General features: G+C 47.9%; 1 pseudogene; it reads right to left on the bottom strand.

Moving 5' to 3' along the window:
• Nucleotides 1–10,793: 10,793 nt before the first annotated feature.
• LOC121445936 lies at nucleotides 10,794–23,118 on the bottom strand (annotated as a pseudogene).
• Nucleotides 23,119–26,604: the final 3,486 nt, after the last annotated feature.

Below are 26,604 nucleotides of genomic sequence, written 5' to 3'. Positions count from 1 at the left end.
AAGTCCTTCTTAGGAGGGCAGCTCTCATCTGCACGAGGACTCTGACAGCTGTCTGTAAACAGGGGTGCGCACTGGTGGACTGGCCTGCAGACATTGCTTTGTGCCCTCTATAGGGCACAGTCAGCTGCCATTAGTTTGAAGGCAAAGGAAGAAACTTTAGGGATCTGAAAAGAAATCAAACAAGATAATGTCAATGGAGAGGATGAAATGGTTGTGAACATCAGCTTACCTAAAAAAAAAAAAAAACAAAAAAAAACAAAAAAAAAAACAAGGATGGAGCAAGGATGGACCAGGCATGGTGTCACACACATTTAATCCCAGCACTTTGAGGGCAGAGGCAGGTGGATCAGAGGCAGCCTGGTCTACACAGGCCAGCCAGGACTACACAGAAAGACTCTGAAAACCACCGGGTGGTGGTGGCGAACGCCTTTAATCCCAGCACTCAGGAGGCAGAGGCAGGTGAATCTCTGTGAGTTCGAGGCCAGCCTGGTCTACAAAAGCTAGTTCCAGGACAGGATCCATAGCTACAGAGAAACCCTGCCTTGAAGAACCGAAAAAAAAAAGACTCCCAAAAACAACCAAAAACTAAACCCACGGCCTGTGAGAAGGCTCTGTGGGTAAAGTGGGGAAAGGAGCTTTCTACCAGCCCAGAGGGCATGAGCTCAATCCCCAGAACCCACAAGGTAGAAGGCAAGAACTGACTCCTATACATTGTTCCCTGACCTGGACACGTGTGCCATGTTACCTGTGCATCCATACCATGCACACACATACAAAATAAAACTGTAAAAATGCCCAGCATTTACAAACAGTGGTGATGCACATCTTTAATCCCAGCCCTCCAGGAGCAGAGGAAAGTGAATCTCTGTGAGTTCAAGGCCTGCTTGGTCTACAGTGCTAGTTCTAGTACAGCCAAGGCTACACAAAAAACACTTTTTTGGATAAAAAAGAGAAACAATAAGGTACAGAAATGAATCTTAATATATTATGGTAGGTAGAAAAAACTCTATACTGGCTGGGTGTGGAAGTACATACCAGAAATGTTAGTACAAAGACAGCCGAGGCAGGAGGACTTCAAGTTTGAAGCTAGTCTGGGCTATATATCAAGACCCTGTCCCCAAAATGTTAAATATCTACATAGTCTTTGGAAAGTCCATGAACGCATGAATGTAAGTAGAGATTGAAAGATGGACACACTGACAGATGTATGTATAGATGGATGGAATGACACACTGGTGGATGTATAGATGGAGGGATGGACACACTGATGGATGAATGTATAGATGGAAGGATGGACACACTGACAGATGTATGTATAGATGAGGGATGGACACACTGGTGGATGGATGTATAAATGGAAGGATGGACACACTGATGGATGGATGTATAGATGGAAGGATGGACACACTGAAAGATGTATGTATAGATGAGGAATGGACACACTGATGGATGGATGTATAGATGGAAGGATGGACACACTGATGGATGTATGTATAGATGAGGAATGGACACACTGATGGATGGATGTATAGATGGAAGGATGGACACACTGATGGATGTATGTATAGATGAGGAATGGACACACTGATGGATGTATGTATAGATGAGGAATGGACACACTGATGGATGGATGTATAGATGGAAGGATGGACACACTGATGGATGGATGTATAGATGAGGAATGGACACACTGATGGATGGATGTATAGATGAAGGATGGACACACTGATGGATGGATGTATAGATGAGGAATGGACACACTGATGGATGGATGTATAGATGAAGGATGGACACACTGATGGATGTATGTATAGATGAAGGATGGACACACTGATGGATGGATGTATAGATGAGGGATGGACACACTGATGGATGTATGTATAGATGAAGGATGGACACACTGATGGATGGATGTATAGATGGAAGGATGGACACAGTGATGGATGTATGTATGTATAGATGAGGAATGGACACACTGATGGATGTATGTATAGATGAAGGATGGACACACTGATGGATGGATGTATAGATGGAAGGATGGACACACTGGTGGATGTATAGATGGAAGGATGGACACACTGATGGATGGATGTATAGATGAGGGATGGACACACTGAAGGATGGATGTATAGATGGAGGCATGGATACACAGAAAAATGTTATTTGTTCTCAGAGGTTGGTTAAAGTGGTGTCAGGGTTATGGGAATTGGTAGATTTCTTCCTAAGTGATAGAAATTCTTTAATTAGATAATAACTACACCATGTTTGAAAATGTATACTAAAATGTACTTTAAAGATTTATTTCCAACTGAGCAGTGGTTGTGCACACCTTTATTCCTAGCGTAGCAGCTGGATCTCTCTAAGTTTGAGCCCAGCCTGGTCTACAAAGACAGTTCCAGGAGCCAGGCAGTGGTGGCTCATGCCTTTAATCACAACACTTGGGAGGAAGAGGAAAGGGTATGTCTGTGAGTTCAAGGCCAGCCTGGTCTACAAAATCTAGTTCAAGGACAGGCTCCAAGCCACAGAGAAACCCTGTCTCGAAAAACAAACAAACAAACAAACAAATAAATAAATAAATAAAATAAGAGACAGAGAGAAAGAGAGAGTTCCGGTATAGCTGGGGATAAATAGAGAAACCCTGTCTCAAAACTCACATCCAAAAGAGAGGTTTATTTTTAATTATGTGAGTGTTCATGTGTCTGCATGTGTGGATGTCCTCAGACAAGAATACATGTCTATATACATACATATATACATATGCCCTCAGACAAGAATACATGTCTATATACATACATATATACATATGTCCTCAGACAAGAATACATGTCTATATACATACATATATACATATGCCCTCAGACAAGAATACATGTGTATATATAATATATATATATATATATATATATATATATATATATATATCCTCAGACAAGAATACATGTCTAGGCCGGGCGATGGTGGCGCACGCCTTTAATCCCAGCACTCGGGAGGCAGAGGTAGGCGGATCTCTGTGAGTTCGAGACCAGCCTGGTCTACAGAGCTAGTTCCAGGACAGGCTCCAAAGCCACAGAGAAACCCTGTCTCGAAAAACCAAAAAAAAAAAAAAAAAAAAAAAAAAGAATACATGTCTATATACATACATTTATACATATGTTCTCAGACAAGAATACCTGTCTATATACATACATATATACATATGCCCTCAGACAAGAATATATGTCTATATACATACATATATATATATATCCTCAGACAAGAATACATGTCTATATATATACATATATACATATGCCCTCAGACAAGAATACATGTCTATATACATGCATATTTACATATGTCCTCAGAGTTCTGAAGAGGATGTTGGACTCACCTGGAACTGGAGTTCAGGCAGCTGTGAACCACCAGCTGGGAAATGGGCTCTAGTCCTCTGCAAAAGCAGTGCACACCAGGGACATCTTGTGTTGTGTTGTTTCTAAAGAAAGACAAATAAGAGCTGGAGAAATAACTCACTGATGAAGAGCACTGGCTGCTCTTCCAGAGGTCCTGAGTTCAATTCCCAGGACCACATGGTGGCTCACAGCCGTCTGTAAGGGCATCTGAGGCCCTCTCCTGTACTGCAGACCTACAGGTAGACACAGCACTCATATACATAAATAAATACAGAAACCTCTAAAGAAAGACAAATAAACTAGACCTAAAACTGGGATATATACATCAGGCTAGTTGAGGTCTCATCAAAAAGAAGTGAGATGTACATATCATCTTGTCACAGAGCTGGTGTGTCCAATGTTTCTCAGAACTTAGTTACCCAAGGATGCACTAGCCAGGCTGAGGGAACGCCCACTTGGGCTGAAGTTGGAGACAGGCTTCCCTGTGGAACAATGGAGGACTGTCCAGCACACAGGACAGAGAGGCACAGTAGCCAGAATTGACTGACAGCAGTGGTCTAGCTGTCCTCCCTACACACAGGCAAAGTGAACTAGTGAACTTGTCCTTCACTGTCTTAGCAGGGTTGCTGTTGCTGTGAAGAGACACCATGAGCAACACTCATAGAAGAAAGCGTTTATTTGGAGCTGGCTTGCACTTCAGAAGTTTGGCCCATTATCATGGTGGGTGGCAATGGCAGCATGCAGGCAGACATGGTGCTGGAGAAGGAGCTGAGAGTTCCACATCTTGATAAGCAGGAGACATAGCAACTTTGTGTCACACACTTGTGTAGCTTTAGCAACAAAGTCCTCAAAGCCCACCTCCACACTGAAACACAATTCAACAAGGCCACACCTATTCCAACAAAGCCACACCTCCTAATAGTGCCACACCCTGTGGGTGCCATTTTCTATCAAACCACCATAATGACCAATCAATATGTGGTGAAAAAATTGGAGGAATTGACAGAACATTTTCAGAGCCAGTAAACAATTCAACAAGGTCACAAAAGAAAGGCCAAAGCAAGTCACATGCAAGGAACTCGCCACACAGCTGCACACCAGCCATGCACAGTGAGACTTAGAGAATGGTGGAGGCTTTATGTTTTGGGAGACACAGCTCCCCCTGATGGCCACTGCGTGAACTGCTACTATTAACTTACAGACATAACCACTCACCCTGGTTTAGGAGAGCCATGGAAATAACAGTCTCAGGCAGCAGGGAATGAGAGGCCAGCCTGGGAGTAGGAGCAGGGCAGCATGCTGTGGGAAGCTGCAAGGGGCTTAGATCCCTGCAGAATGGAGGGGACTTAGAGGGGGTGACCCAGAAATGAGCTGGGAAGACAGCTCCCCAGAAGCCTGTCTTGGTCATGGACTTGCTCAGCTTGAGTTGGAGTAGAGAAGTAGGGCCACTGTAGTAGGAGACCACTTGTTTGTTTCCCAGCTTCCCAGAGTTTCAAAATAATCACACAGAAACCATTTTCTTTAAATCACTGCTTGGCCCATTAGCTCTAGCTTCTTATTGGCTAACTCTTACATCTTAATTTAACCCATCTCCATTAATCTGTGTGTCGCCATGAGGCTGTGGCTTACCAGATAAAGTTCTGTCTGGTGTCTGTCTTCAGCAGGGGCTACATGGCTTCTCTCTAAACTCCATCTTTCTTTCTCCCAGCATGGAATTTCATTTTCCCCGCCTTCCTCTATTCCCTGCACAGGCCCAAGACAGCTTCTTTATTAACCAATGGTATTCACAGAATACACAGGGGAAATCTCACATCAGGGCCACCACAGAAGAGCTCCCTTGGAAACGGCAGTGTAGGGGACAATACAACAGAGGACCCTGCCACAACCTTACCCGTGAGGACTTAGCCAACATCCTACTGTATTGGGCCCAGAAACTGAACATAAACACACGAGGGAGAGACTCTCCTGTGTCACTGCGCATGTCCCCAACTCCATCAGCAGGTGGTTGTACCCTGTGTCAGCACCAAACCTTGACGTTATGGCCTGCTGCAGTCACAGCAACACACGTGCACACACCTAAGACACAGCCTGCTGCCTGTCTAGTCTACTCAGATGTGCACACACCTAAGACACAGCCTGCTGCCTGTCTAGTCTACACAGATGTGCACACGCATAAGACACAGCCTGCTGCCTGTCTAGTCTACACACATGTGCACACACCTGAGACACAGCCTGCTGCCTGTCTAGTCTACACAGATGTGCACACACCTGAGACACAGCCTGCTGCCTGTCTAGTCTACACACATGTGCACACACCTGAGACACAACCTGCTGCCCATCCACTCTACAAGTTCATCACACACACACACACACACACACACACACACACACACACACACACTCAGGACCTACACAAACAAAAATCACATAATATTAAGTTAGCCATTAGAAAATCAAATCATGCACTGAAAATGCACAGTGCCTGGGGAGACAGCTCAATGGATGAGGGCACTTGCTGCATAAGCGTGAGGACCTGAGTTCAAATCCCAACAACAACACAATCAGAAAGTACCACACGTTGATCTCTAACCCGGGCCATACGTGGGGGAGAGACAGGAGAATCTCTGTGGACCTGAAGGATACCCTTCAAGTTCCATGTTCACAGAGAGACCCTTCCTCAAAGGGATAAAGATGACAAACAGTGAAGAGATGAATTTAGACAGAAACAAAGAAAGAGCAGGACTTGATTGCTCCTAGGTACTGTGGAGGAGAAAGTTGATTGTGGATAAAAGGCAGAACATAGGCAAAGACAGGGATATCTGGGAGAGTCCAGAGTAGACATGTTCAGACTGAGCTAGGCAATGTGGGGAGAGGGGGAAGAAAAGGAGAGGGGAGAGATGGGACCAGGTGCAGCAGCCATGAGGACAAAAATATTAAAGGGATGGATAATCAAAATGTTTGAATTATATAAAGAAGAACAGCCTAGGCCTCTGGGCTGGAAAGTTCAGGGTGGGGGTGGGTATGCCAAGCAGGAGGAACTGTAACAGGTAGGGACTGAAGGATGCTGGGAGATCCTGGCTGCTAGGTTCACTTTGGTATGTTAAATAGACATCCCAGTTTGTCCTGGGTTTGAAAATTAACAAGAGAGGCTTATGTCCTCCTCTGGGCTCTGCACACATGTATGTACCTCCTGACAAACTCACAGCATCATACACACACAAAACAGGGCAGAGACACTGGAAGTGTGATCTACAAGATATATAAATACAGCAGGCTGATCCACAGTGAATCTGACACCAGCACACATGGCCAGCCCCGTGCAGAAGACACCGGGCACACAGAATGTGGTTGGCCATTATTCCAAGGTAGTCCAGCTCTTTTGTGTGTGAACACAGTGAGCGGTTCCCTCCCACCACTGTCTCCAGGCCTGTGAAGAAGGAACTACACTAGGACCAGTGTTGGCAGGGACTTTCCAGGGCCACAAGGTGTATGCAGTCCTAAGGTGTGATGGATCCCACGGATGTGTGGGGAGTGATGCTTGCTGTGGTAAAACTCTGCCCTGTTTCCTGAACCCCACAACTTGGGAGCTTGTCACTCCTTAGATAGATCAAGGAAATCCAGAGAAGGGAGGAGGGTTAACGGAGTGAAGTTTCCTTTACAGGTCATGTCAGAAACAATCACAGGCCTGACCCTGATATTCACACCAATTTCATCAGGAAGTGCAGCTCCTGGGGGCTGTAGGGCAAGTTTTCCACCTGCTTCACAGAGCTCCAGCATAACTTCCTGATGGATCGACCACCCAAGCTGAAGAGTCTCATCCGTCTGGTCAAGCACTGGTACCAGCTGGTATGGCGTCTGGTCCATCCACTGTGAGTCCCATCTATACAGCCACTGAATACAGTCAGAGAATAGAAAGGGTGTTCCAGTTTGCTTTCTTTTGACAGGATATCCTTATCACATGACCAAACCTCTCCTGGGAAGAAAATGTCTTATTAGGTTACATATCCCAGTGACAGTCCTTCACTGAGGGAAGAACGGTCAGTACCTGAAGCAGAGACCATGGAGGAATTCTGCTCACTGGCTTGCTCTCCATGGTCCCTGAGCTTGCTCCTTATACAACCCATGGCCTCCTGCCCGGGCACGGCACTAACCACATCAATCACTAATCGATGACATACCCACAACGACCAACGTACCAAGTATGATAGAGTCCTTTTCTTGATTAAGGTTCCCTCCTAGTAGATGACCCTATCTGATATCTAATTGACAAAAACTAATCTTCACAAACAAGCTCCTCTCAATTTGATACTCAAACACATTACTATTAAACCATAACTTTTTCTTTCTTTCTTATTCCTAAGATCTCAAGTCAATATCACATCATAAAACACAGCATAGCAGCCGGGCGGTGGTGGCGCACGCCTTTAATCCCAGCACTCAGGAGGCAGAGGGAGGCAGATCTCTGTGAGTTCAAGGCCAGCCTGGTCTACAAGAGCTAGTTCCAGGACAGGAACCAAAAGCTACAGAGAAACCCTGTCTCGAAAATCAAAAAAAACAAAACAAACAAACAAACAAAAAAACCCCAAAAAACAAAAACCACAACATAGCTTTAAAAGTCCCAAAGTGTTTTTATTATTTTTAATTTCAACACTTATAAAGACAAGCCTCTCAACTGTGGGCTCCTATAACATTAAAAACACAAGCTAAATACTTCTTTATTCCAAGATGGAAGAAATGTAAGAACCAAGAAATGGTCACAATCAGATGATGCTGCCTATGATTCCAGTCTTGCCCCTTCTGAAACACCCCCAGATACACAAAGGTTTGAATCAGCAATGCTCAGGGGTCTCCTATATCTCCTACCAATCTGAGGGCACATATCATATCACTCATCATGTATTCCACGCTAAAGCAAGTCCATGGGAGACATGTCTCCATGAAGGAATGGCTTCCTCATGTGAGAGCAGAAAGGCAGCAGGGTTGTGGCTCAGCTGGGAAGGACTTGTCTGGAGTGTTCCATTGAGAGACTTTGGGTGTGGCTCAGTGGCAGTATGCATGAGGCCTGTCATAAAATAATCATCCTGAGTTGTCTGTGGTTTTGATGTCAGAGCCAAGAAAACAGCTGGGGTCATCATGGCTAAGATATTCTGTTTTCTAAGGATTTCTGCTTCCATTTTGGATGGTCTTTATACATGCCCAAGGTGAGGGTGGGGATTTATTCCTATCAATGGAAATCCAGCTTTCCCAATTCCCTCTGCACAAGAGCCCTTCTTCCCAGTTATCTAGGTCTCCTGGTCAGAAGCCACTTCACCATTCTGATAGTTGGTCTTCTCAAACATTGTTCAGGCCATGTGAATCCAGAGGAAACTCCACAGATGGGGAGGAGCGCTGACAGCAGGCTATGAGTGTTGCTCAGTGAAGGAAGCAGTGAGAAGACATTTCTATAAATGCCCTCGACATGCCCAGAAGTGTTTCCACAGAGGGTCTAAGGTTGGTGAAGTTGGTCATGAAGATGAGCCATCATGGGCCATTAGAAGGAACCACAAGAGATAGCTAGAGGGTGAAGGCAGTGACTGTCACAGCAGCTTCCTCCCCACACCCCAGTTCCTGACATGAATTGAACTTCAGAGTTGAGCCCACTGAGTGTAGATGAAGTAGCTTCCTGGGGAACTGACCCTGTGGTCAAATGGTGGACAGAGCCATGCTTCCTCCAATGGACATACACTCCTTACTCAGTGGGTGGTCCCTGGAGAGGAGGGAACTCCTGGACCTCGGGCAAAAGATTAAAGTTGAATACTGAGCTTGAAAACCCAAAGTGTCTGTCATCAAGCCTTGCCATTCCCCTGGCCAGGATGCATGCTAAGTCAGAACCAAGATGGCACCCACAGGAAGAGCATGGATGAGCACTGTGCTTAGGGCCAAAGGGCTCTTGGGCAGGTCCAGTCTGGAGCAAGCATGACACTGCTCAACATGGCTGTCAGACACAGTGGTATGAAAGTGTCAGTTGTGGTCATCTTACTCCATCTGAGAGATGATCTTCAGTCTCCCTGTTGTCATGGAAACCTGACCCAGCCACCTTATGGCTCCTCTGTAAGGTAGCTCATCACTCATTCCTGTAGCCTGCTGTTAGCCTCCGTGGTTTTTATCATTGGGAAGGCACTGAAGGTCCACACCAGGGGTCATTCCATCATAGAGACATGGGATGCCGTCATTATATATCACATGTATATTTGCTTTATAGTGTGAGGTACATGATGGGTCCCCTCAGGTTGGCAGGATATATGAGGGACCCCTGAGCCTTGGTTGTTAAAACCTTCTCTGTGTATCTGGGGGTGTTTCAGAAGAGGCAAGACTGGAATAGTAGACCAGCATCACCAGGGTCACCAGGGGCTCAGATAGAGCACAATGCAGAGTGTGATTTGTTCCGAGGTCTAGGGGACATGCATCTTCTCACACTCCGGGACACTGGGGCTCCTGGTTCTCAGGGCTATTAGAGCAAGAACTGAATGAATGAGGACTGGAAGGACACACACACACACACACACACACACACACACACACACAGTTATTAAGAGAGTGGGCACTGGGGACAGGAGCAGTCTTTGGGAGCAGGTGCCCTGTGCAATGCCCTGAACTCTTAAGGAAGCAGGGTGCAAGAGTTGAGCACACATGGTTGTCTTTGGATCTGACAAATGAGCGGCTGCTTCACAACACTGGACTATGGAACCATTAGGTCTCTGTGTGGAGGGTGTGTGTGTGTGTGTGTGTGATTCCAGAGCTCAGGAGACTCAGGCAGGAGGATGCCTATGAGTTCCAGGTCAGACTAGGCCACATAATGCGGTCTTGTCTCAGAAAGAGAAAAAGGAAGCAGACACCCACTGTGATTTAACTCAGTGCATCAGAAGTTCATCATCACCCCAGACAACCATGTGTCTGTTTTTGTGACCTCCAGTGTCACAAAATCAGTCCATTTTTGTCATGCACCTCTTCAAACCCCAGCCTGCATGTTGCAGCCACCATGCATCTTCATGTGCACTGCTCACACTCCCAGGTCCCCGTGGCCATGTGCAGCTGCAGAACAGCTTCTGAGTCAGATGGGGCAGGTCTTGAGTCTTGTCTTGGGGACATGGACAGAAGGAACCAGGGACACTGTCCTGAGTTTAGATGTAAGAAACCTGGAAGGAACCAAACTATGCGGCATCATAGCTGTTGTGGATTGGTTCTGCTCTGTCCACTGATGAGTGCTCAGTGCCTGGACTCCTGGACCATGTAGTGTGTGCTCAATAAATGCACCTAACTTAACCATGAAGACAGAGAGAGAGAGAGAGAGAGAGAGAGAGAGAGAGAGAGAGAGAGAGAGAGAGAGGTACTTCTCTGGCTCATCTCACAAACCCTCATGGCATCTGCTGTGGTTTATTGTTGTTGATGAGACATTGGACAGAACAGGTGCACAGACAGAAGTCAAACTTGAGTTCTCCCCTCCCCTTCTGAATCTCATGTCCCCGAGAGAACACTGTCAGAGGTTAAGGTGGATGAAGCAGGCTATGAGGAAGGCTGTCTGTGATTGGACAGGATGGAAGAGTCGACAGGCAGGGATCAGAAGCCTGGAGTCTGACCCCAAGTTGGACATTCCCTCCCTGGGGCCATGGGCAGTATCCTGCCCTCTCTGGTAAAGGCCTGCATATCCCCTGACTCTGGAGCCTTCCGGGCAGATGTTGCTGTGCTCACAGGAGATGAATGCCCCATTCTCGTTCACCTGGGGAAGAAGAAAGGCAGAGTACATCAGGCCTACACTGCAGTCTTTCCAGCTCTGAGGCAGGAGGATTGTGAGCTCCAGGCCAGCCTGGTCTACATAGCTAAAGCCCACATCAAAACAAACAAAAACAACAAAGAAAAATAGCTAACCTGTTATTGTAGGAACAGGAACTTCTGTCTGTAACAGAAAACACACAGTCATGTCATGAGCCCGCACTGCTGCTTGGAAGCAGATGAAAATGAGCCCTGGGGGTGGGCATCATGCCTGGCCACCTGGAGCCTCTCAGAAGAAGGGACAGTGCATTCCCATGTTGGGAAGATGGCCATCAGGACTTTTGGGGATGGGCAGGGGTCTTAGCCAGTTGAAGGTGTACATAGCCCTACCTGAGTTCCGCTCATTCAGTAACAGATCTGCCAAATGAGAGACAGGGCCAAACCACAGTCTACTGTGAGATAGTCCTTAAGGCCACAGCAGGCACAGTTGTCTCCCTCCTGAGTCCCTTCTCCTTACCTTCCTGACCACCTGAGGTTTGCTTCCCACATCCATGCACCCATGCTAAGCTCCATCCTGAGTTCACGCATGACCTCATCTCTTCCCTAGCATCAGAAAGTTCCCTGTCCAATGAGAGAAAAGGTCCACGTACAAATGCCTCTCTGTCTCTTTGGCTGAGACACAGCCCTGCTGAGTCCCATTGGCCACATGATGATGAAACAGGAAAGACGGGCTGCTTCAAGGACCTGAGCACTGGCTTCAAAGTTCACAGGAATCCCAGCCCCTCCTCTCCTTAGCTGAACATTTCTGAGCCAGTGGCATCAGCTTTCTTATCCTAGTGGCCAAGTGTGTGTGTGTGTGTGTGTGTGTGTGTGTGTGTGTGTGTGTGTGTTTCTGTATGCATGTGCATTTGCATGTGTATATATGTTTGTGTGTATATGTATTTGTGTGTGCGCAATCAACAGAGAACACTATAGCCCTCAACTGTTGTCCACCTTGGCATTTGGGTTGCACTGGACTGAAATTCACCAAGGAGACTATGCGCCCTCACCAGCCAGGGCAGGGATCTTGTTGTCCGTGCACTGGAATGGCAAGTGCAATGTCTGGCTCACCTACATGATTCTGGGGATGATATTAAGCTCCTTACCCTTGCTAATATGACAAGTGTTTATTGACTAAACCATATCCTCAGCCCTGAGCCTTCTTGTTCAACCAGAAAGACAAGGATGTTATTAAGTACACCCTGTAGAGCCCTAGTGAGGATCCAGTGAGATACTGTATGATACAGAACACAGGACAAAGTGTGTGTGCAGATCCAGTGAGCTACTGTATGATAAAGAACACAGGACAAGCGTGTGTGCAGATCCAGTGAGATACTGTATGATAAAGAACACAGGACGAGCGTGTGTGCAGATCCAGAGAGATACTGTATGATAAAGAACACAGGACAAGTGTGTGTGCAGATCCAGTGAGCTACTGTATGATAAAGAACACTGGACAGAGCATGTGTGAGGACCCAGTGTATAATAAAGAGTGCAGGACGGAGCCTGAAAACAAAGCAGACAGAGGAGAGGCCGTCATTCCTTAGGAGGCCGAGTGACAGGAACTCTGCAGGGGTGATGTGACAACCTCTGAGAATAACTGTACAGCAATCAGTGTGGCAGGAAAACCTATAAGCCTGGGCATCTTTGTCTGAATATTCTTGAAATAGATGGTGTGACCCGATGTGTGTGCAAGGGGACAAGACGATGATAATTTCTCACCGACACATTCCAGGATCTCACTAGGGAACCATCCCAGTTTTTAAAGCATGGGTATTGTAGCCAGGCTGCAGCCTCTTCTGCCAGCCGCCGCCAGCCCTCTGAGTTGGAACCAGCCACGTTCCCTGTTGGGTCAGCCGGGTCCAGGATCACAGGCCTGCAGAGCAACATTCAGAGAGGGAGCTGACCAGCTGACCAGTGCCACAGATGACATTGCACATGGACAGGGAGGAGCCCAGCAGAGCTCAGCTATTGACAGTTTGTCCTGAGTTCCTGTCCCAGAGCATAGAGAAAGCCTGGAGAGATCCCTGGACATGACTTGGAAGGGCTGTGTTCCAATCCTCTACCCTTTAGTAGCTGTGTGTCCTGGGTCAGGTCCCTCAGCCTCTCTGGTCTGTGAAATGGAGAGAGTTGAACCAGCCCATCTCAAAGGATGAGGTGTGAGGGTAGAACACAACACAGGATCAAGGCTGTAACAAGTCGACTGCATTGTTTACTGTTCATTAGTCCAGCACTGTTCTGTGCCTCGCAGCCCTTACCATACTGTTACAGCTGGAACACCTCAGTTCCCACTCCATGCGCTCCCCTCTCTGCTGTTTGGGTCTGGACAAGGTCAGAGCCTTGGTTTCCTCATCTGCAGACAGGAGAACCCACCCCTGCCTCTTAGGGCTACAGGTCCTCATGTCAATCAGGTGACAGCAGGATAGTGCCCAGCACAGTGACAGGACAGGAGATGCTCCATTGACACGGAGCTCCCACCTCCCCATTTCCACTGCTATAGACTGGAGCCCCTGGTGAGGAGCTGAGTCATGAGGGAATGGTCTACCTGGTTCTTCTGAGCTGACTGAGCAGTTAGTTGGAGATGTATTGGTCTTGAAAGTCATAATACTTTGTCCAGTAGATTCGAAGCTGCCTGTACTTGGTGACCAGTTCCAAGACTGTCCGGAAGCCCTGGGCTGTGTTGAACTCAGTGTCTCCACTCCCACGTTCCCAGGCGTAGACTGTGAGCAGCTCCAGGGCATACTGTGGGGGCAGCAGCTTCTTCCGCTTCTTCCGCTTCTTCGGCTTCTTCCACTTCTTACACTGAGAAGAGAAAGACAGTGAGAAGAACAGGCCTGTCAGCTGTATGGGGACCACTTCTCACGGGGTCAGTTCTGCTGCCACCTGATGTCATCACAGGCTTACTGACACACAGTCATACCCGTCCTTGTAGATTCGGTCTATGTGCACTACCATGCTATAGCCAAGGGCTGTGTAGTTGAGATGGAGACCGTGTGATGCACAGAGACTGAGCATTTACCAGCAGACACAGGAGGAATCATGACACTATGATTGACAGCCAGGGAGTGAGGGTAGGGGAGGGATAGTAATGGTGCTCACCATTGATGGTTTTATCACAGATTCTGAAATAACTGGGGAAAGGCTAGGGAGAGGGCCCGTGGGTAAAGTGCCACCCTCTCCTTGCAAGGGTGAGGACCAGAGCTCAGATCCCAGCAAACACATGACTGTCAGGCTTGTGAGGAAACCCACTCCTCATCCCAGCCTAAGTGGATGGAAATGGGGGTCCCCGGGACTATATGATGATCCAGAAGTGTTGATTCAGCACACTGTGGGCTCAAGTGTGAGACCCTGTCTGGATATAAAAGGTGGAGAGTGACTGAGGACCTGGCATCGCTCTCTGGTCTCCACATGCTTATGTGCACACATGCACACCCATAGACAGGTGCTCCCAAGAGTAGGTATACATATACCGCACCAGATCTATCTCACACACATATAAAAACTCCAGAAACATTGCAGGATGGGAATGTAAAGAAAGCATAGCTTGACACATCAGGAAAATCTAAGTCACTGTAAGTACCCTGCATTAAAAAGACACTAGAAATCCATAAATCAGGTTTGGTGTGAGGGTGTGTGAGGGTGTGTATCTTTTATCCCAGCAGTAGGAGGCAGAGGAAGCAGAACTGTGGGTTCAAGGCCAGCCTGGTCTGCATAGTGAGTTCCAGGACATCAATAGCTTCCTAGTGAGACCCTGTCTCTAATGCAAGAAAAAAAGAAAAATCCAGAGTTCACAATGACTCGTGAACAATGAATTAGATGCAGCTGAAGAGTGAGTTAGCTGAATGGAAACTGGACTAGAAGAAATCATTCCTAACAACATGGGAAGCCCTCCTTCCTCCCAGGTCCTCCCTCCTTCCCTCCTTCCTCCTAGTTCCTCCCTCCCTCCCTCCCTCCTTCTCCTACAGCATCTCCTCCCTGACTTCCCCTTCCCCTCTCAACTCTCTTTCCCTTCCCACTACTGCTTCCCTCCCTCCTTGCTCCTCATCTTTCTTTCTCTGCATCACCCCCTCCATTCTCTGCCCTGTAAGATGTGGCCCACAGTGGCTGGACCAGATGCCATACCAGTTGGTACCAGTGCTTGACCAGGCGGATGAGACTCTTCAGCTTGGGTGGCCGATCCTTCAGGATGTTTCTCTGGAGCTCGGTGAAGCAGGTGGAGAACTCGCCTTCCTTCCTCAGGAAGGTGCACTCAATGATGAGGCTTCTGTAGATTCGGGGGACAGGTTTCCTGTCAGTGCTGACATGACCTGTAAAGGAGGCCTTACTCAGCTAATTCTCCAGCCTTTCTCTGGCATTCCTGGCTCTTTTGTGGGGTGACAAGTTCACAGGTTATGGGGTTCAGTGAAGCGACCAGAGTTTTAGCCAGCATCACTCCCCATACATCCATGTGTCATCCCTCACCTCAGGACTGCATACATCATGTGGCCCTGGAAAGTTCCTGACACCAACTGGTGATGGAGGAAGGTCATTGGTTAATTATAATAAAGAAACTGCTTGGCCCTCATAGGTTAAAACATAGGTGGGAGGATTAAACAGAACAGAATGCTGGGAGGAAGAGGAAGTGAGCTCAGAGGCCATGCTCCCCTCTCCCGGGCAGACGCGAAGCTCCGACCCAGGATGGACGTAGGCTAGAATCTTCCCAGTAAGTGCACCTTGGGGTGCTACACACATTATTAGAAATGGGCTAGTCCAGGTGCGAGAGTTAGCCGAGAAGAGGCTAGATATAATGGGCCAAGCAGTGTTTAAGAGAATACAGTTTCCGTGTAATTATTTCAGAGTATAAAGCTAGGCGTGCAGGAGCCGGGCGGGATGAAAAGCAGGCCCACAGCTCCCTACTACAAACTGGTCCTGGAGACAGTGGTGGGAGGAAACAGCACACTGAGGCCACAATCAAGAGAGTCGCACGGTCATCTAAGAATGGCCAACCGTGCCCTGGAGTCCAGCATCTTCTGCACGGTGCATGTCATGTGTGTACACTCCCGCACGGTCATCTAATAATGGCCAACCGTGCCCTGGAGTCCAGCATCTTCTGCACGGTGCATGTCATGTGTGTGTACTCCTGCTTGTGTCGTGGTTTACTGTGGAGCACTTTGATATATTTTATATCATGGACCGGCTTACAGTGTCTCTGTCCTATTTTTGTCTGGTGTATATATATCGTTTGTGTGTGTTTGGGAGAAAGTATACACTTATGTTAAGAGTTCATAGGAAGACATAAGGTGTCTCCCTTTGAGAAGACCAGCAGACCACAGAGATTCTCCTGTCTCTGGCCATGTAAGTCCTTGGTTAGAGGTCAGTTGTGGTCCTTTCTGTTTAGGTGAGTGTTGAGGATTTGAACTCAGGTCTTCATGCTTGTGTAGCAATTGCCTTTATCCACTGAGCTGTCTCACCAACAGCTGTGCATTTTCACTGGATGACTTTCTGTCGTACCTAAATGAATATCATGTGGTTTTGTTTGCCCAGGTCCTAAGAGGAGTAGGGTCTGTGTGTTGTTTCCTGAGCTTGTAGAGTGGTTAGGCAGCAGGCTAGGGAACACATATGGCTGTGTGACTGTGTGTAGGTGCATGTGCACATCTGAGTAGACTAGACAGGCAGCAGGCTGTGTCTCAGGCGTGTGCACATCTGAGTAGACTAGACAGGCAGCAGGCTGTGTCTTAGGCGTGTGCACATGTGTGTAGACTAGACAGGCAGCAGGCTGTGTCTCAGGTGTGTGCACATCTGAGTAGATTAGACAGGCAGCAGGCTGTGTCTTAGGCGTGTGCACATGTGTGTAGACTAGACAGGCAGCAGGCTGTGTCTTAGGCGTGTGCACATGTGTGTAGACTAGACAGGCAGCAGGCTGTGTCTTAGGCGTGTGCACATGTGTGTAGACTAGACAGGCAGCAGGCTGTGTCTTAGGCGTGTGCACATGTGTGTAGACTAGACAGGCAGCAGGCTGTGTCTCAGGCGTGTGCACATCTGAGTAGACTAGACAGGCAGCAGGCTGTGTCTTAGGCGTGTGCACATCTAAGTAGACTAGACAGGCAGCAGGCTGTGTCTTAGGCGTGTGCACATGTGTGTAGACTAGACAGGCAGCAGGCTGTGTCTCAGGCGTGTGCACATCTGAGTAGACTAGACAGGCAGCAGGCTGTGTCTCAGGTGTGTGCACATCTGTGTAGACTAGACAGTCAGCAGGCTGTGTCTCAGGCGTGTGCACATCTGAGTAGACTAGACAGGCAGCAGGCTGTGTCTCAGGCGTGTGCACATATGTGTAGACTAGACAGGCAGCAGGCTGTGTCTCAGGCGTGTGCACGTGTGTGGCCACGGTTGTGGCAGACCTTACCATCAGGCTTTGATGCTGGCACATAGCAAAATCACTCTGTGATACTGGGACATGCCTGTCACTCAGTGACCCAGGAGAGTTTCAGCTTCAAGGTCCACCACGCAATGGGGCATCGACTAAGTCATTTTGGGTAGAGTTGTGAGTGAGGTCCTTTCTGGGGCTGTCACTCACTGTCATTTCCAAGGCGGTCCTGCTGTGGTGGCCCCACTTCCCTACTGGAAAGCTGCTGAGGCTGGGGATGTCCATGGCCAAGTCAGCCTTCTGAAGAATCACCTCCCAGTTCTTTCAGGGTCACCCCCTCTGCACCCCTTCCTTTCGGTAGGTATCCAAGCCTCCTGCGGTTTTCCACCGCGTGCTGCCCTGCTCTTACTCCCAGACGGGTCTCTCATTCTCTGTTGCCTGAGATTCTGTGCTGTTTCTATGGCTCTCCTAAGTCAAGGGCAATGACCTTGTCTCTAAGTTAATAACAGCAGTTCACACAGTGGTCAACAGGGGGAGCTGTGTCCCCAAATGTAAAGCCTCAACCTTTCTCTACGCTTCCCAAACCCCCACTGTGCTTTCACGGGTGTTCCTGATTGGCTTTAGGTAGAGTTGGACAATTTGTAATTTTGGGGTACACACACACACACACACACACACACACACACACACACACACACACACTAGCCAGTTCCAGGTCAAGGTTTAACCTCTCTTAAAACAAGACAGACAAACTTGGCTGTCTCGTAGGGAGTGGAGGAAGCCTGAGTGAATATATCTGAATATATTTGTTTACAGCCTGAGTCCTCTCCTACAGACACCAACTACATACCAGCCACCCCTCCCCCACCCTGTGCTGTACCTAATTAACATGCCGAGGCTCCGGGTTGCCCGAGGTTGGGGGTGCAGCTCCATCAGAGCTCACACCCCACTGAGCCCAGCTGCATACTGCCAGAGCCACCAAGGTGGGCCAGCAAATCCCTGGTCAGACTCTCAACAAATCAGGCTCCCAAGTAACCGACATCCAAGAGTGGCCTCTGGTCTTTACATACACCTGCAAACATGTGCATAGATCTACACACGTGTGGACATCCCCACACATGCGCGCGCGGACACACACACACACACACACACACACACACACACACACGAAAAATGAGAGAGAGGATGGAAGGGGGCGCTGAGGCTCCGAGTGCCTTACCCAGGACATCATAGGCTGGCAGAACATCAAACTGCACCTTCTGTTGAAGTCAGGGGGAGCTCAGTGTGAAGCCGAGTGCCCTGGGGTTGGGCAAACATGACCTCTGAACCTTAAACTTCACTCTAATACATCCCTCACGCTGCAATGCATACAGCTGTTCCCGAATTTCCCGGATGAAATCTCCGCGTTTCTTTAACTGCTCTTCGAAGCTGGAGAGATTGTTAAGGAACACCACCAGGTCGGCGTCTGACCTGCCCTTGAGAGCTGTGCCTTTTCCCGAGGAGCCGCCCTGAAGGACAACAAAGAGAATGACAGGCGACAGGCAGAGCCAAGGCCAACAGTCCAGGCCCGCAGCAGCCTAGGGGTCCACCACCCAGGGAGATAGTTGAGCAGAGAAAGCTGGCACATGCGCAGTAGAATACTAGTCAGTCCCGAGCGTGAAATCAGGATCTATGTAGGAAAATAGATGGTTCTGGATGTCCTCATGGTAGGAGAGAGAAGCCAGAATCAGGATGACAGAAAGCAGTGTTTATCTCTGGAGTCTAGATTTTAATATGGCTCTGAGTGTGTGTGTGTGTGTGTGTGTGTGTGTGTGTGTGTGTGTGTGTGTGAGAGAGAGAGAGAGAGACAGAGAGTCAGTCTTTGTCTTGCTCAATACTGTTCTCCTTTACTATTTTTCTCAAACCCTGTTTAATATGTGTGTGTTTATAATTTAGACTTAACCCTATATGTGTACATGGAAGCTAGCTTTAACTCTGTGTGTGTATATATGTAGCTATTGTCTAAGAAAATGCTCTAAACAATCCCAGTGAACCCTGTTCATGGTATCTCCTTCTAGACTAAGAAAAAACTCTCAAGTACTTTAAATTAGCATGTACTTTTAGATGATGATAAAAATATATGGTTAGATCTGCTACAGCATACTGCATATGTGATTCAACTCTACTTTAAAATATATTCTATATAATGATAAAAAATTTAAGGTTATAAAGATCTATCTCAGACTAACAAAAGCTAACTTAGAGATATATACCACCCCGTCCTTCCTGTGAGCTGTTTACAAGGGAGACCTAACAAAGCAAAATTAAATTAAATCAAGCGTAAACTAAACGTAGAAGATTATTCCCTCTCCTACTGTGTGACCTTCACTATTGTCAGTTTTTAGTGTTAAGCTTCTAACAAATAACTACTCAGATCAACCCAATAGACAGAAGTCCTCAAATACTCAGAGGTCTGCAGAATACTGCATTTAAAAAGTTTAACTGAAAGGTTTGTCATAAAGAAGGACAGGCCAGCTCCTGGCACCCCCATTCCCTCCAAAGAAGAGGGTTCTGCACAGAAGAACCTCCACCTGGAACTTGCTTCATAAGTGGCAGCGCTAGCCACTGAGGGAAAAAAATGCCTTTCACCTCAACTGCTGCAAAACCCTCTTCAGACTGTGATCAGCAGGTCCCTGGAGAATAGATTGCCTCAGGTCGCCTAGAACAAGGGTTGGCTGCTCCCCTGAGGAGCCTTACTCCACAGAAGCCTGTGGGGTCTTCTGGGGCCTTGCAGGCCTGACTCTTCCAGCCAGAAGATGGATGCTGCCCTGAAACCTCTGCAGCCACGGGGGATCCTGTGGTGACTGCCTAGGTAGCCAAGCAATAAGTCTCTGCCATTTCTAATCATTAATTCAGGTAAAATTTATTCCTCTCAGGACCTGACGCTGTTGGACGACTCTGCCGCTTTTACAGCAGCAACCAAGGCTTCAGCCGCCTTCTCAGTGCTCTGTGTAAAAATTCAGGTCCCAGGCCTCACTCTCCTGGAGCTAATGCTAAGTCTAGACACCGTTCACCTTGCTCCCAGACTCAGAAAGAGAAACTCACAAGACAGATTTCTCCTGGGTGTTAGGGAGATGCCATGATGACGGGGAAGGAACAGGTGCTTTAAGAGCCACTTCTGCAAAGATAGAAAAACTTAAGATATGAGGATCTCACAATGTTTTAGGGCCTAAGAAGGTGTTTTAAGGTGGGCACATGCAGGTTATTAAGGTGTGTAAATGTAAGTTATAAAGTGTAAGCGGAGTCTGCTAGTTTGTTTCCCTGCCGCCCAGACCATATATGCACACAGAAACTGTACTAATTAAAACACTGCTCAGACCGGGCAGTAGTGGCACACGCCTTTAATCCCAGCACTTGGGAGGCAGAGCCGGGCTGATCTCTGTGAGTTCGAGGCCAGCCTGGTCTACAAGAGCTAGTTCCAGGACAGGCTCCAAAGCTACAGAGAAATCCTGTCTCGAAAAATAAAAAAACAAAACAAAACAAACAAACAAACAAAACCCTGTTCAGCCTATTATCTCAGGCTTCTTATTAACAAACTCTTACATCTTAATTTAACCCATTCCTATTATTTTGTATTTTATCACGAGGTTCGTGGTTTACTGGTAAGTTTCCGGGGCAGGCGTCTGTCTCCTTCAGCAGCTAAGCTACATGGCGTCTCTTTACTCAGCCTACTCTCTATATATCTTTGTCCATATTTCCCACCTGGCTCTATTCTGCCCTGCCATAGGCCAAAGCAGCTTCCTTATTAACCAATGGTAATAAAACATATTTATAGCATACAGAGGGGAATCCCACATCAATAAAGTTCTGAGGAAAAAGGCTTAAGAGCTGACAAAGAAAGTGATTTGAGACACTTAAATGAAGGACGCACGTTCCAGATTTCTCTCTCTCTCTCTCTCTCTCTCTCTCTCTCTCTCTCTCATTATGCTACTAAGACTCCACAAGCTCATAGTCTTAACTGTAATCAATACAATTCTGATAAGCTATTAACCTAGCTCGGGCAGAGTACTAACCACTGGCCTATGCCACTATATTATCATAGCCACAAGCTCAGGATGTTGACTTCCCTTTGGTAGTTTCCTAACTATAGATTTAAAAGGTCCTTTTCGTTGTGCTAAAAACATCTGTCTCAGTTTTCTGAGCATTAATGCTTTCAACCAACATCACTTCTGGTGAGTGTGCTGCTGTTTCTACGATTTAAATTCCAATACCGATTATATGCAGAAAATAATTCTGATGTGTCTAAAACTTATATGTCTTTGCAAACTCAAAGAATTCTTGTAAGTTCCAGGAATTTGACTTGGATTCACCTCAGACAGGTCAGACGCACTCCAGATAAGTACTGCCAATGGACAGCCTGTGCCTCCCCAGCTGTCCCTGGTCTTGACACTCCCCTCTCTCAATGACCAGAATCCAAGAAAAAAAAAATCCCTAAACTTAACCTTGTCCTCTGCTCTGCCATCATGTTGCCAGGTCCAAGAGACACAGACAGTTCCATAGATCCTGGACAGCAGTGAAACCACCAGCTACCCCAGGACATGGCCAGCACTCCAGCTTTCTCAGGTTCCCCACATACGGTTGACACCCCAAGAACCAGCAGGAAGCAGTCTCGAGAATTCGTGCCCTCACTTCCCTAACCTGTCACACCTAATTCCTCAACCTTTTAATAAATAAAGGGGAGGAACGTTAGCATCCAGACACATATGGTCCCTGCACCCTGGATACCCGACAGAGTGTCACCCAGGCAGTACCCGGTTCCTTTAAGAGGCAGAACTCTGCCTACTTGTACCTTTCCTTCCTCTTCATCTTTCTCTTTGCATCCCTCTGTACTGCTCTCTCTTTCTCTCTACTTTTTTCTCTCTTCCCACAAGGTCACTCTGTGCTTCCTCTCTTCTCTCTCTCCCTTCCCTTCCTCCAGTAAAACTCCCCGTGGAAGCCCTGTCTTCGGAATGGTGTGTCTGTCTCTCACCTGCCATGTCGCCCCTTGGCCTGCAAAGGTCCAACCTCCCACCATTTCACAATACCTACCTAAATTAAATGTAGGGCACACTCACTAACACACGTGTACACCCCACAGAGCTGAGCTGACATTACAAAATGACATTTCAGTAGCCAGGACAGTGACTATGGGTTAGGTACTGTTGTCATGGGGTCCCATTTGGCAGGTGGGAAACATGGACAATGAGGCTCCCTCAGTCCAGTCATCCAGCACATGGGGCCTCTGTTCTGCTCTCTACCCTGTGCCACATCTGGGGTGCACATGAGAACACTGGGACACAGAGAGGTAGGTAACCCACTCCCACCCAGGGCTGCAGCCTGGCTCCTGAGGGTCCACTCCCTCCCCACCCGGGTCAGCTCAGGCTGAGGGGGACTCACCTTCACCACTTTGGAGACCCTCATAGGATGGGCAGTACCTTGGAAGCATCTGTCCTTCAGAAAAGCACATATGGTGTTGATGGCTGCTCTGACCTCAGTTCGGAAGGTTTTGTCAGGAAGGAGGTGGTCCTCTATGAATTTGTCCAGCTCTCTGGCAGAGGTGTTGCTCAGTTTCTGGGTCATCCTCAGGCCAGCTGTGTTTGCTGACTGTGGCACTGCCTCTGGAGCCAGCTGCACCTTATATCCACAGCTAGTTTCTGTTTCCCAGAAGGGGCGGGGCTACGCGATCACAGCTCTGCCTCTGGGGTCTAAGACTCCTGGACTCCCTGACACTCTGGTGCTTCAGTGAGGCCTTATGTTTGGATTCTCAAACCCTCATCCTGCAGGAAGCATTTTAACATATTGTTTTATTTTTTTCCTTCTTGGTCTTCTACTGTTACTGAAAGAAGAATGGTTTATAGTCACCTAGACATTTAACAGCAATGCACACACTCACTAAAATGTGAAGAGCAAGTGAGAAACATCCAGAAGATGCTGGCATCCAGTTTCACCACTGCTGTGGTCGGTGTGTGGCAGGTGACTGGTCCATACCGGGACAATGTGATGAGCTGTCTGCCCAGGCCATGGCGAGCTTGTTCAGCCTTCTGGTCTCACAGTTCCCTGGGTTCTCAGGTGCACACCCATGTGACCATCATCCAAGACATCATCCACAATGGTTTCACTGTCCCCCACCCCATCTCTCCATCATACAGGACAAAGGGTTCACATCGCATTAATGTGGGGTCTCACTGTGTTGCCCAGGATAGATGTGAACTTGGGTATCTGCAGCATAGGCTCCCACATTCTGCGGTTACAGGGGTCTGCCATTCTGTCCAGCTGCCATTATCAGTCAATTGCGACTCCCAACTTCAATAATGTAAAGTGCTGACTTACACCCAGGACAAATCACCATGAGGAACTAGCCTGTCTCCATCCCTAACCCTCCCTGCCCAGCAGGAGAGGATGTTCATCATGGCAGGGTAGCAGTTGGTCCATACTTGTGATCCCAAGTCCTGGGAAGCTGACACAAAAGATGAAGAGTTTGAGGCCAGCCTGAGCTACATGATGAGACCTTGTCCCAAAAAACAATCATGCATTCACGTGCACACACACACACACACACACACACACACACACACACACACACACAGAGTCACTGTTGGAATCTCTGCAAAGAGCAAGGGATGGAAGGAAGACAGAGGAAATAACTGGAACATTCGGTCTATCCACAGTCGTGGCCACAAGCCCTCGACGACTTTAAGGAATTTTATTTTTAAAGAAGCAGGTAGCCATGGATACATCATTCATTTCAGAAGCCTGCCCTCATCAAAAAGTACAGTCTTCATGGCCTGGTTGGTAATAAAGGCCCCTTGGTTTACCCTGACTCTGGTAGTTTGAATGTATTGTCCCCATGATTTCATAGGAAGTGGCACTATTATGAGGTGTGCATTGTTGGAGGAAGGGTGTCACTGGGGAGGTGGGCTTTGAGGTCTCACGTGCCATCATACAACACAGAGTTACAGTCCACTTCCTGTAGCCTTCTGAAGAAGATGGAGCCAGCACCTTGTCGGCCTGCATGCCATCATGCTCCCCATCATGATGTTGGACCGAACCTCTGAAATGCAAGCAAGCCACCCCAATTAAATATTTTCCTTTATAGGAGTTGCTGTGGTCATGGTGACTCTCACAGCAATAGAAACCCTAACAATGGCACTGACCTTGTCTGAGGGATGCGATGCTGAAGACCCTTCACATAAGGGCTAGGACGGGGCGACAAGAGCCCAGCTGAGAGTCCTGAGCAGATCTGGGTGAGGACCAAGAAAATTATACTTTAAAATATTTTATTGCCTTTATTTCATGTGTGTGAACATGTGGGGGCAGAGGACAACCTACAGGAGTCGGTTCTCTCTCTCTCTCTCCTGCCCGTGTGGGGCCAGGGGACACTCAGGCCATCAGACTTGGCAACAAACCCCTGCATCCTCTGAACCATCTCAGTGACAGTTTTAGTTGTTGAATGGGGTCTCATAGTCAAATAGGCCAGGCTATCCTTCAACTCACAGCAATCCTCCTGCCTCAGTCCCCTGATTGCTGGGAATATAGTGTGCTACTATGCCCACTCACCTATACCACTTCCATGCCCTCCTGTGTGTGTCAAAGAGCTATGACATAATAAATAATACTAATAATGAGCAGCAGCCAGGTGTCTCAGTACATATTTGTAATTTCAGAATTTGGAAGGCCAAGGTCTAAGAATTCAAGGCCAGGAGTTCAAGGCCAGCCTAGGCTATATACATATAAATACTGTCTCAAATGGAAGAGTGAGGATATCCTACTCAGCTGGCTTTCTTTAAGAATCTCAATGTGAGTCTGAAAGCTAGAAGATTCTGGAACACAGGGGAAGCAAGAGGTGGTCTTCTGGTGTGTTAAACATTAGGCTAGGAGAGTGGTCGTCCTGTCAGGACATTTGCAAGTCATGGTTTCCTCATCTGTCTGACAAATGAGTGGACTGTACAAAACATGCACTCAGTTTTAGAATCTCGTGTGCATGCACACACATCTGTGAGTGTGTGTGTGTGTGTGTGTGTGTGTGTGTGTGTGTGCATGGCGTGTGATGTGAACTTATATGGAGCCCAGAGTTTGACACTGTTAAACCCTGGGCAAGCACTCTGCCAACTGAGCCCCATGCCCACCCTGGCCTTGCAGCAATCTGAGGACAACAGAAGTCACTGCTCAGATGGTGGTGCACAGCTTTAATCCCAGCACCGGGGAGGCAGAGGCAGGAGGATCTCTGTGAGTTCGAGGCCAACCCCCAACCTCAGAAAAAGTCACTGCTCTACCTGCCCTTTGCTCGGCTTCATTTGTGACATCACACCAAGCACCAGCCTCACAGGTGATGTTAAGGGCTGACATCCATTCTCTCCCTGCCAGCATCTCTCAGGTCTTTTCTCATATTAATTTCCAACATTTGTTCTGTTGCTATGGAGATTCATATACCTTCTTTGAGACCATGCTCCCTAATAGCCTAAAGTCCTTCCCTGAGGCCCCTCCTCCTGGTGCCCTCCCCCCATTGCCTAAATAGCGCTAACCAACCAGGGACCAGGGACTCCACATCTGAGATATAGGGGGTTCCAGGAGGCACTGTGGGTGTGAACAGGAGGTGATCATGACAGGACAGTTCACAGGCAGAGTCCCCAGGGCCAGGGTTCATTCTAACCTCCTGACTGCTGAGGAAACAGAACCCAGACCTGTGAACGTTCAAGCACCCAGGAAGAGGGTGGTGTTCCTGCAGCAAAATCAGACATAGAAGACAGGAAGCCTTGACAGGAAGTTACCAGATGAACCCCACATGCTGACACACCCCAGCTCAAAAAGAATGTCCTGCTGCTGACTTTGACCCCTAGGGTGAGACGTCCCAGTTGGCCAGTCTTCATACAAACCCTGGCACATACTGTGTGCACACAGCCCCCTCTCTGCACTGTGGTATCATGCCTAAGCCTCCCTGCCTGTGTGTCAGAGCCCAACTGGATCCAGGGTCTCAACCCTGCTAGAGGCCATGACCTTCAACCAGACCCTTTCCATCCTCCCTGCCCTGGCCCTGGGCAGGGAACCAGCAGGTGCTCCATCCCACAG

The sequence above is a fragment of the Microtus oregoni genome, unplaced genomic scaffold (assembly GCF_018167655.1).
Source record: "Microtus oregoni isolate MIOR12 unplaced genomic scaffold, Mior012 000003F_ref0000135, whole genome shotgun sequence".
Classification (NCBI taxonomy): Eukaryota; Metazoa; Chordata; class Mammalia; order Rodentia; family Cricetidae; genus Microtus; species Microtus oregoni.
The sequence above is the reverse complement of the archived record's forward strand: the minus strand, read 5'-3'. Positions and strand labels throughout refer to the sequence as shown.